The following is an 11333-nucleotide window of genomic DNA, read 5'->3' on the forward strand; positions in this document are numbered from 1 at the left end:
AAATATATATATATATGAAACGGCCACTTGAGTTGAAAGACATACTATAATGGGATCTCTCGTTGGAAAGTTCGTCCTTTTATTCATTTTTTTGGCTGCTTATTTTCTTTCAACTTGTTTGTTGTTCTATCTAATATAAAATAAATAATAAAGGGATATAGAATAATAAGCTTACTCGTTAGACGACAAACAAGAATTATCATACTCGTGGAAATAAAATAAGTCGGCCAAAAATTATTTTTTGAAAGCAACAATTTGATAATGTGGGTCATTCTTTTATCTCTTACACAAATTTCCGTTATAAGTTTACCATTGACGTGGGTTAGTTCCTTTTTTTTTCCTTCTTGTTGTTAATATCCTAGATTTTTAGTTTATTTTGTTAGTCAATTATTATACTACAAAAGTACTTATAAAATATATTCGAAAACAGCTTGTACAGATATGATGAACAGATGCATGCAACAATATGATTAATTAATAGAAACATTATTATAATTCCCCACTGTACGCAAGATCAAGAATCATCATTTCTTAAAAGAAGAATTGCTGAAGCTTTTGCTAGTCCTCACAGGAGGAAGTTCCTCAGATGGAAGAACCGGCTTCTTTTTCTCTGAGCTTTCATGGGCAAGAGGATTATGTGTGGAAGTTTCAGCTTCTTGGTGTTGAGACTCAGGATCCCAAGAGTGGTCGTGTTCATGAGAACTTGGGTGTCTTTCAACGCTCTGTTTATTGACATTGTGAAGGAGATGGCTTGAAGATGATTCATGTAATGGTGTGGCTGGACGGCTAGCGAAAGGTGTGTTTGATTCCGAGTGTTTTCCGTGTTTAGTCTGGTCCTTCGCCGTGTGATGCCACTTCTCTAATGCCGTGGCTACTTCTTCATTGAATACTGTTGGCTTCAGTTGACTACCCATCTACACACATTTTTTTTTTATCAAACACAATGTGAAAAAAAAACTAAAAAACATCATGCATATATCCAAGATCTGGTATGGACGTAACATTATAAGGTTTGTGTACTACGTACGTGAGTAACAAGCGCTTAGAGTGGAAGAGTCACATAGCTGCAAAGTATCTGTACAAAAGCTCTGCAAGATTTATAAAAGAAAAAGGGGAAAAGGGTTAATTATTCTACTTTGTCAGTTAAAACTTAAAAGGACAAATTCTCACAGTCAACAGTCAAGATTATGTTTGCTTACCCAACTACAAGTCTAATGACCACATTTGGAATGCTTTCATGGAAACAATTCTTGAGGCCGAATTCAAACTGCAAATATCGAAAATTTATGTACATAACAACTAGTATGGCATGAGACAGCGACGTTTGTAAAGAAAATGAAATGGCTCGCTTACAGTACTCCAAGCAAAGAAGGCAAGTTGAAACGCATTCTGCAAAGTGATCAAGAAATTTTGATTCTCATGAGTTTAATATTCTACCGTAAACGAGCGGTGAAGGATATAGTATTGTACCGTAAAAAGGACCAAGTGGATAAGGAAAAGAAAGAAACGTGGGTTGTTAAACCAGAAGAGGTCATCACCAGGCTGAACCACTGGGGCGCCTCTCACCATATCGTCTTTCTGTTGGGTTCTTAGACCCATTTTTGTTATTATCACTTGAAGCTTTGTTCCGGCGATTAGACTTACCTGAAGTTATTTTCATTCTGTTAAAAACTGGCGGCAAAAGAGACAAAACCGAAAAAAATGTTTGTTTATCGGTATATTAATTGTACTTACGACTAGTGGAATGAATGGTAACCAGAGGTAAGAATGTAATCCTGTTTCAAAGAACAAACCGATGTCAGACTATTGATACAGCTAAGATGTAATTTTTGCGGTAAGCTATGAACAGTACCAGTTGTATTGGTCAAGAGGAATAGCACAGCGGCAAACCAGATAACCGGACTGCATAAAGTTGGAAAACGTTAAGACAAAATATCCAAATTGGCTTTGCTCAGACTATACAAAAAAAAAAACTGATTCTATATATACAGGTATGCAAATATCTAAATTAGATTCCAAACCTGATTTCAACAACGGTTTTGAAGTCTTGCTCTAATGTTCTCTGAATATGCTTACGGAAATCGTAGGTAATAATTGATTGGTTACGTGGAGCGAAATGCGCCTATAAAGTTTAGTTAAGAATTTAAGATTATTTGTCTTGCGACATGAGTGTTAAGATAAAACATTAGATAAAAATATAATAAAACATTAGATAAAAAATAATAAATTCCTTACCGTGATAAAACCATGTCTTAGTGTTAAGTAATCAACTTTGGTGATAGATCCAAAGAACTGTCTGAAAAAACACACAATCCATAGTGTAACACTCGTCTTGCTCCAGATACTGAGATGTCTTCTCCCAAAAGTTGTGTCCCTCGCAAACCTCGACCTCGCAGGATCTGCACAAGCACAACAAGAATTATTCACTTCCCATTCCGGTATTTAGTTTTTGTCCAACACTCATATTTTATATTTACACACCGTTGGAAAGCTGATACTTTATTGTCTTTGCCTCCTCCTCCCACGGCTTCCACATCCTCATCTGCAATACTCAAGAAAACATGTATGTAATATAATCTTTCTTGATTCTCGCTTTAGCCACTGCTGGAAATCACAAGAAATGTTACCTTGGACTTTCCGAGACCATAAGTAACAATGCAGTAAATAACATGAACCACTGCGAGAACAAAGATGAAAACATGGAGCTGGTGGATTCCATAAGCAGATACAAAAGCCACTTGTCCCTGAGAAAATTCATCAACCGCAATCAAAACTCGATCGGTGTAACAAGCCGAGAATGATATTTATATATATATATATATATATATANGATATATATATATATATATATATATGGGAGATTAATTATTAGTTACCTTCTTTGTGCATTCGTCGAGACCTTTGGCGGCTAAACTTCGTCTAGGGATATAAAATTCAGCTAACTCATGAAGAAGTCTTCGACCGGAATTTTCTCCACATCCATATTCTTTCTTTCCCTTGTTCTTTTCAGCTTTTCGTCGGGCAGCCTCAGCACTGCAAGCGTGCATTGTCGATGCAACATGCTTGGGTATGCAGATATTTGAGATTGGTGTTTGTCCAATTGTGAGGAGTAGTGATATGAATCCCAGCAGCATAAGCTCTGAATCAAGTTTTAAGTATAATAGAAGATACAAGAAGCTTGTTAATAAATAATGGTGAAGTTAAGTGGGTAAAAAAGAAAGATAAGAAGCTTGTCAATAAAGGATGAAGTTAGTTAAGTAGAAAACAGATTAGTTTTTTCAGTTACCTGCTTTGACCTTTTCAAGAGCTTCATATAAATCCTTCTTATGCTTCTTTTTTAACCACTGTTTAGGTATTTAAAAAAAAAAAGGAAAAGAGATTTTAATTATTTACAGATTTAGTAATGATAGTGATAGGAGAAGAAGTAAACAAATGAAACACATTAGAGCAATGACCAAACATAAACAGAGAAGGGAACAACTCCAAGAGACTTACGGTTCCAATTCTGTGAATAGATTTTTCGATGACAATCGAAATAAATAGTAAGACGAAGCAAACCACAGCTACTGCCCACGTCGAGGTGTCCTCTAAATCCTTCTGATCTGCTAGAGCCATAGAGCTTAATTTTAAAGAAAATCCCTAAATTCCTACAGAGAGTCTTATCTTTCTATACAAGAGAAGTAAAGATCAAAGAGATTGACATTTCATGTTTTTTTTTGTTTGCTCTCAATTTATTTGAGTAGGCTACGGAATATTTGAAAAACACACAGTTGTGTCGTAATATATATAGAGAGAGCAATGCGAGAAGGGAGAAAGGGGAAGAAGATAAGACCCCTAACATAATGTGAGGACTGTAAACTAGAGAGGCTACTACGTACCGTCGTCTTTTGGAGAAGCCTTCATTCGACTTTTCTATGATTCCTTCTTGTGACGAGTGACGAGTGACGACGAGTGATGACGACTGCTGACCAAGTTATCACAGTCTAATTTGTTGGAGATGGATCCGGTTATTCTCTGGTTTACTCATGGTTAAGAAGACTTGGTCATCAAGTTGGACGTGATTCTCTTGAGATCAGCTGAGTGATTTAGTTTCCTTAATATGCAGAGATATGATTTGTACAGATTGTCATTTTTTGTGTTTATATATATGTGTAAAGATCGAACATCAAGAACATAGAAAATTTTTGGATCCTCTATTTGTTCATGGTATCAGAGCCTGAACCTTTCCTATAAACAAAAACGTTTCTTTTGTTTTCTTTGAACGACGATGGTGGACGGTGTTAATCCTCCGACGAACCCGAACGGTAATCATGCCGTGAACACGACTGAAGTGAGGCGGACGATCTCACCTTACGATTTGACCTCTGCTGATAATCCAGGGGCTGTCATCTCTCATCCATTGTTGAAGGGAGACAACTACGACGAGTGGGCTTGCGGAATGAAGACGGCACTCTGTTCTCGCAAAAAATTTGGTTTTCTTACGGGAGCAATTCCTAGGCCTGCAGAAGGATCTGCTGATCTTGAAGACTGGTGGACTATCCAAGCACTCCATGTGTCTTGGATCAAGATGACCATTGATCCTGCGCTTAAGTCCAACATCTCCCATCGTGATGTGGCAAAGGATCTTTGGGATCACTTGCAGAAACGTTTCTCAGTGATGAATGGACCACGACTACAGCAGATCAAGGTCGAAATTGCAGGCTGCAAACAACGGGGTTTGTCTATTGAGACTTACTATGGTAAGTTGACAAAGATCTGGGATAACATGGCGATTTCTCGTCCCTTGCGGGTCTGCAAATGTGGCAAATGTGACAGTGACCTTACAACACTCCAGGAACGTGATTGAGAGGAAGACAAGGTTCAACAATTTCTTTTTGGACTTGATGATACTCTGTTCCATACGGTGCGCTCGAGTCTTCTGTCTCGCAACCCGGTTCCATCCTTGGAGGAGGTGTATAACCTCGTGAGACAAGAGGAAGATGTGATTTTGAATNCGTGATGAATGGACCACGACTACAACAGATTAAGGTCGAACTTGCAGGCTGCAAACAACGGGGTTTGTCTATTGAGACTTACTATGGTAAGTTGACAAAGATCTGGGATAACATGGCGATTTCTCGTCCCTTGAGAGTCTGCAAATGTGGCAAATGTGACTGTGACCTTACAACAATCCAGGAACGTGATCGAGAGGAAGACAAGGTTCAACAGTTTCTTTTTGGACTTGATGATACTCTGTTCCATACGGTGCGCTCGAGTCTTCTTTCTCGCAACCCGGTTCCATCCTTGGAGGAGGTGTATAACCTCGTGAGACAAGAGGAAGATGTGATTTTGAATGGCACCAAGGCATTAGAGATTCAGACAGAAGCTAGTGCTTTCGCTGTTCAGCTACGGTCTCGTACTGGGTACTCACAATCTCGGAATGATGACAAGGATAAGATTGTTGTATGCAAACACTGTAACAGGACTGGACATGTCTCAGACCGGTGCTATGCGGTCATTGGATATCCCGAATGGTGGGGTGATCGTCCACGTAGCCGATCTTTGCAGAATCGTGGTCGTGGAGGAGCAAGCTCTAGTGGAGGTCGAGGTCGTGGTCAAGCTTATGCCAATTGTGTGACTGTTCCGAACATCGACACATCTCAACAAGCTAATCACGTGGTCACCGATCAGGATCGTGATGGTGTTAGCGGGTTGACCGATGATCAGTGGCAAACCATTAAGAAGATCCTTAATGCTGGAAAGGGAGTCTCCACAGAAAAGTTGACTGGTAAGTCTCACTCTCCTTCTTGGATTATGGATACGGGGGCTTCTCATCAGATGACAGGGAACTTAGCTGTTTTGACGAATATACGTGAGATGGCTCCAGTTTTAGTTATTTTGGCTGATGGTAGAGAACGAATTTCTGTCAAGGAAGGGACAGTTCATTTAGGGTCTGATCTGGTCATGAAGTCTGTGTTTATGTAGAAGGCTTTCACTCTGATTTGATTTCAATTGGTCAATTGATGGATGAGAATAGATGTGTTTTGCAAATGTCTGATCACTTCCTTGTGGTCCAGGACCGCACTTCGAGGATGGTGATTGGGATGGGTACTAGAGCGGGTGGCACATTTTATTTTCTTGGTATGGAGTTCGCGGCTGCTGTCACTACGAAGGAGGAGAAAGATAATGAGTTGTGGCATAGTCGTATGGGACATCCTTCGGCGAAAATTGTGTGTCAACTTCCTGCTGTTTCTGTTTCTTCTATGCATTTGAATAAAGCTTGTGATGTATGCCTTCGTGCTAAGCAAACTCGACAGTCTTTTCCCTTAAGTTTGAATAAAACTGAGCGCATCTTTGAATTGATACATTGTGACTTATGGGGATCTTACCGTACCACATCTCATTGTGGAGCTAAGTATTTTTTTACAATCGTCGATGACTACTCAAGGGGTGTATGGCTATATTTGTTGGTCGATAAAACAGAGGTTGCTCGGCATTTAAAAAATTTTCTCGCTTTCACGAAACGCCAATTTGGTGAAACCGTTCGCACCGTCCGTAGTGACAATGGTTTGGAGTTTTTGTCTATGACAAAAAATTTTCAAGATGAGGGAATCGTTCATGAACGTTCCTGTGTTTATACGCCGGAGCAGAATGGGAGAGTTGAACGAAAACACCGGCACATCCTCAATGTTGCGAGAGCGTTACGTTTTCAAGCTCATCTTCCCTTAGAGTTTTGGGGGGAGTGTGTTCTCACGGCGGCTTACTTAATCAACCGGACGCCAACTCCTGTGCTCAACAATCAGACTCCGTATGAACGTCTTCATAAGAAGCCCCCACAGTATGAACACTTACGTGTTTTTGGTAGTCTCTGTTATGCTTATAATCCACGACGTCATGGTGACAAATTTGAGTCGAGAAGTAGGAGATGTGTTTTTGTGGGTTATCCTCACGGTCAGAAGGGGTGGAGATTATTTGATATCGATGCACAAGATTTTTTTGTCTCTAGAGATGTGTTGTTCTCAGAAGCTGAATTCCCCTTCTTTTTTCAGTCTCCGTTGTTGGCCACAGTCGTGAACGAAGAAGACAATCCACAGTTATGGGCTTCTATTTCTTCTGGCCCGTCTACAGAAACTGAGCCTGTCTCACAAATCAGTCCATTAACAGCATTAGGCCCATCTTCACTGGGCTCTGGCCCAACTGTCACACCAGCTCCACTCTCTCCCGATCCTCACCCTTCTCCGTCGCAGATTCACGAGCCTTCCTCTCCGACTGCATCTAATTCACCTGGTTCTCCGTCAACAACTTCCTCGACATCCTCTCCTTCTCCGGTGCCGATTCCCTTGCCCCCACCACAACCTCCCTGACAAAATCCAACATCCGCTGCTGCTGCTGCTCCGACAGTCTTGCCTCCTCCTCGGCAGAGTCAACGAAGACGAGAACCACCGGTGACTTTGAAAGACTATGTCGTCAACTCCGCTGAATGTGCCGTTTCTTATTCGGTCCACTATCCAATCTCCAATCACGATTCAACGAGGCGGTTTTCTGGGTCTCACGTTGCTTATATGACCGCCATTGCAACTGCTCGTGATCCCCGTTCGTATAAAGAGGCAGTGGTCGACAAACGCTGGCATCAGTCTATGACTACTGAAATTGATGCGCAGGACACTAACAAGACTTTGTCGATTGTGGATTTACCTCCAGGTAAAAGAGCTATTGGGTGTCAGTGGGTTTACAAAATCAAGCATAATTCAGATGGCTCGGTTGAACGGTATAAATCTCGTCTTGTTGCACTTGGTAACAAACAAAAAGAAGGTGAAGATTATGGTGAAACCTTTGCACCGGTTGCAAAGATGGGGACCGTTCGTTTATTTCTTGATGTCGCCGCCAAACGAAACTGGGAAATCCATCAAATAGATGTTCACAATGCGTTCTTACATGGTGATCTTCAAGAAGAAGTTTACATGAAACTGCCTCCCGGTTTTGGTGCCGCTCATCCTAACAAGGTATGTCGTCTTCACAAAGCCTTATACGGCTTGAAACAAGCCCCCCGATGTTGGTTTGAGAAGTTAACAGTTTGAAATTCCTCAATCTATTTTTTTTTAAACACAAAATTATACAAAAATTTCTAATTGGCTATTCTGGTATTAAATAATTTAAATCTGTTTTTAGATGGTTTTCCCAAGCGAAAATCAGAATAGTTGAAAGAAAGTACAAAGAATCTATATACACAACTATAGTTTTTCTTCTTCGTCGGTTAGAGTTTGAACTAGACGAGATCTAGCTATGTTTATAATTATTCGCTTAAGTGACTTTACATATACATAAACTACGGAGAGTGGATTATAAGATTGTGAAAAACTCACTCAAAAAGTTATATATACAACACTTGATTGTGTTCATATTTATGACTGACTGAGACAATATAATTGCAACTTAAGTTCAATTTGCTTATTTATAATCAATTCCTTTTTAAAACAAAAAAACTTACGTTTAAGAATCAACAAAATAACCATGCATATATGCTTAAGCGTAAATATTAACTAATCTATACTATAATAAACAATATTGTATGGATATGGTTACATTGTAAATATGATTTATAAATCAATCTGAGAGGCGACATAGTAATAACTAGATCGTGGAATTTGTGAGGCGAATAAAAAAAACAATTTTCTCGAATAAAACGAGCGAGATGTTGATTTTTGTTAATTTACTTACGTTACGTCTAAAAGCACCTTAACCTTATATAATCAATGCTGCTTGAGACAATTGTCTCCTTCTTTATCAAAAAATGAAAGACGAACGAGAAGACAGCATACACCAGAAAGAAGTATAATTGCATACATAAATTTATTCGTATGCATGTTAAGTTATTAATTAGTACTAAGTTACTAATACCAACCAAGCCTTTTTTTTTGTTGGTGCGGGATTCAGCAGCCCCGACATACCGAGCTAAACTAGAAATACTAATTGATGATTTAACCGGGAAATCGGTTAAGGGCTTGATTAGGTCAACAAGAAGTCAGTTCGGCCAAAGCATAGCCTTGAAGAAGAAGGAGCCGACTTCCACTTCGGCATGGCGGCCGACTGAAGCAATAAGGCAGTTTTCCATATCTCACTTCGTCCGCTAAGGAAAATTAATATATTGTGTAATCTTAGAACATGTATAAAGAAGGAGAGACTTCTCCATTGTAAGGCATCGAGAATAAAAGACAATAATCGAGTTCTCCTCTTATTCTTGGCAATAAACCCTAATTTTTTTGAATTCTACTTCTTTACTTTCAATTCAAAGGCTTAGATCTGTTTTCTAGAGAGTTAACTCTATTGAATTTGTTTCCCTCCTTAAACAAATTCATTGTGGAAACCTAGTTTCTACAATTGGCGCCGTCTGTGGGGACGCAAATCGTCTCTAGAAAACTTACTCTCTAAGAACATCTCCCTAAAAAGCCCTACAATAATGTCTTCCATCACCAACAACGAAATCCAAGAAGCAAACCGCACAACCTCCGGCATGCCCGATCTCACAGGCGTTGCATCCACTCAGGATAGCGTCGCAACACAAGGTGGCGTTTCGACCAGGCCGGCCATCGCCGTGTACTCTCGTCACCACGTCAGCGCAACGACAAACCCGGCCGAAACCTCCGCCGAACTCCCAGTCGGGATCAGATCCGAAGGGGAGACCAGCCAGGAAGCGGGGCGAACTCAAGTAGAGCTAGTCAACCTCGACACAGAGTTCACCGATGAACAACCCCGCAACGAGGAGGATGCGCGCGTCACGGAGCAGCAGCTCGGCGCACAGAACGGAAACCTCCCTGTTCATGCCACACCGGCAGTCCAGAACCCGCAGGTCATCTCCATGGAGGACTTCAAGATCTTGTTTGGCTCCATGACGAAAGAGATTTACCAGATGATCTCCCATACCAATCGCAGAGTCGACGCCGTGGTAACCCAGACAACCCCATCGCAAGTCTCTGCCGGACAATCGCCAAACTTGGGCGGTCTCACTCGTCGTCTCGACTTTTCGGATGCACAATTCGAGAGGAGGAATCCTCCCCCTCACACCACGTCGAGTATTCGACCGACGAATCCGAATTCGCGGAGACACGAGAGCTCGGCCGCCCCGGTCGCCTGCCTCATGAACCCCGGACCTTGCTTCGAACTCGAAGAAATTAAGTCGCAGATCAGCGGCATGAACACCCTCCTCCATCGGGCTATCAGCACGGCTCCGGAGATTGATAGAATTGTCGAGGTGACTCGGCAATCACCCTTCACTCAAAGGATAATGCGGGCTGCCGTACCGAATGTCAACCTGAAGCTTCCAATCTATCAGGGAGACAAAGATCCGGTCCAGTTCATGACGTCCTTCATGGCGACCATGTCCAAAGCACGATTCACCGACGAACAGAGGGACGCCGGTTGCTGTCAGCTATTCGTCGATAGCCTTTCCGGCCCTGCCTTGGTATGGTTCACAAGGCTCGAGCCGAACTCAATCGACAACTTCGACCAGTTGTCCAAGGCTTTCCTCAAGAATTACCGAATCCTCATCGAACGAGGCGTGACAAGTTCGGATCTCTGGGAGATGGCCCAGGAACGAGGAGAGCCCATCGCCAGTTTCTTGAACAGATTCAAGGAGAAGCTAACAAAGGTCAACTTCCCGGAGGACGCTGCAATGGCAGCCTTCAGAAAGGGCCTGATCCCTGGATCACCATTACGAAAGGACCTCAACATCCGGGAACCCAAGTACCTTGACGACGCACTGCATCGAGCTTCCAGATTCGTGCTCGATGAGGAAGAAGAGGCTCAAATAGCCGCGAAAACTAACGACGAACAATCGTCGCATCCCCCCAAGGCTAAAAACCGGGTCGAACATCACGAACCCCGCAAGCACCACGAACCTCAGGATCGAAAAAAGGCGTCATCCACGCAGTCTCCGAGGCGGACGAACAAGACAAGCAGCCGTCTGACCCGAAGGAACTCTACTGCGACTTTCACATGACCCCCGGTCACTCCACACATGAGTGCGTCCACCTGAAGAATTATTTGTACCGGAAGTATCTCTCTGGCGAAGTCGAATCTGTCTTTCAGCCAAAAAGCGTTCGCGGAGGCAAAGGTCGCCGTGGGGGATGGCGAGGCGGACGATCTAACGGAGGCCGCGGTGCAGGTGGCGGACTAGGCTACAACGCACCGCCTAACGCAGTCCAACAGCCGGCCAACCAAGCATTCGTGAACCACCAAAAAGAGGCGCCCCAAGCAGACGAACTGCCTGGCCCTCCCAAGCGACAGAGGGGGCAAAACCCGGAGCGGGCCAATTCCCCTCCCCGAGGACGAATAACCATGATACTTGGCCCACCGGA

General features: G+C 42.3%; 1 pseudogene; it reads right to left on the minus strand.

Moving 5' to 3' along the window:
- Positions 471 to 3918, minus strand: LOC104739772 (annotated as a pseudogene).

Source organism: Camelina sativa, chromosome 14 (genome assembly GCF_000633955.1).
Source record: "Camelina sativa cultivar DH55 chromosome 14, Cs, whole genome shotgun sequence".
In the NCBI taxonomy this organism is placed as follows: domain Eukaryota; kingdom Viridiplantae; phylum Streptophyta; class Magnoliopsida; order Brassicales; family Brassicaceae; genus Camelina; species Camelina sativa.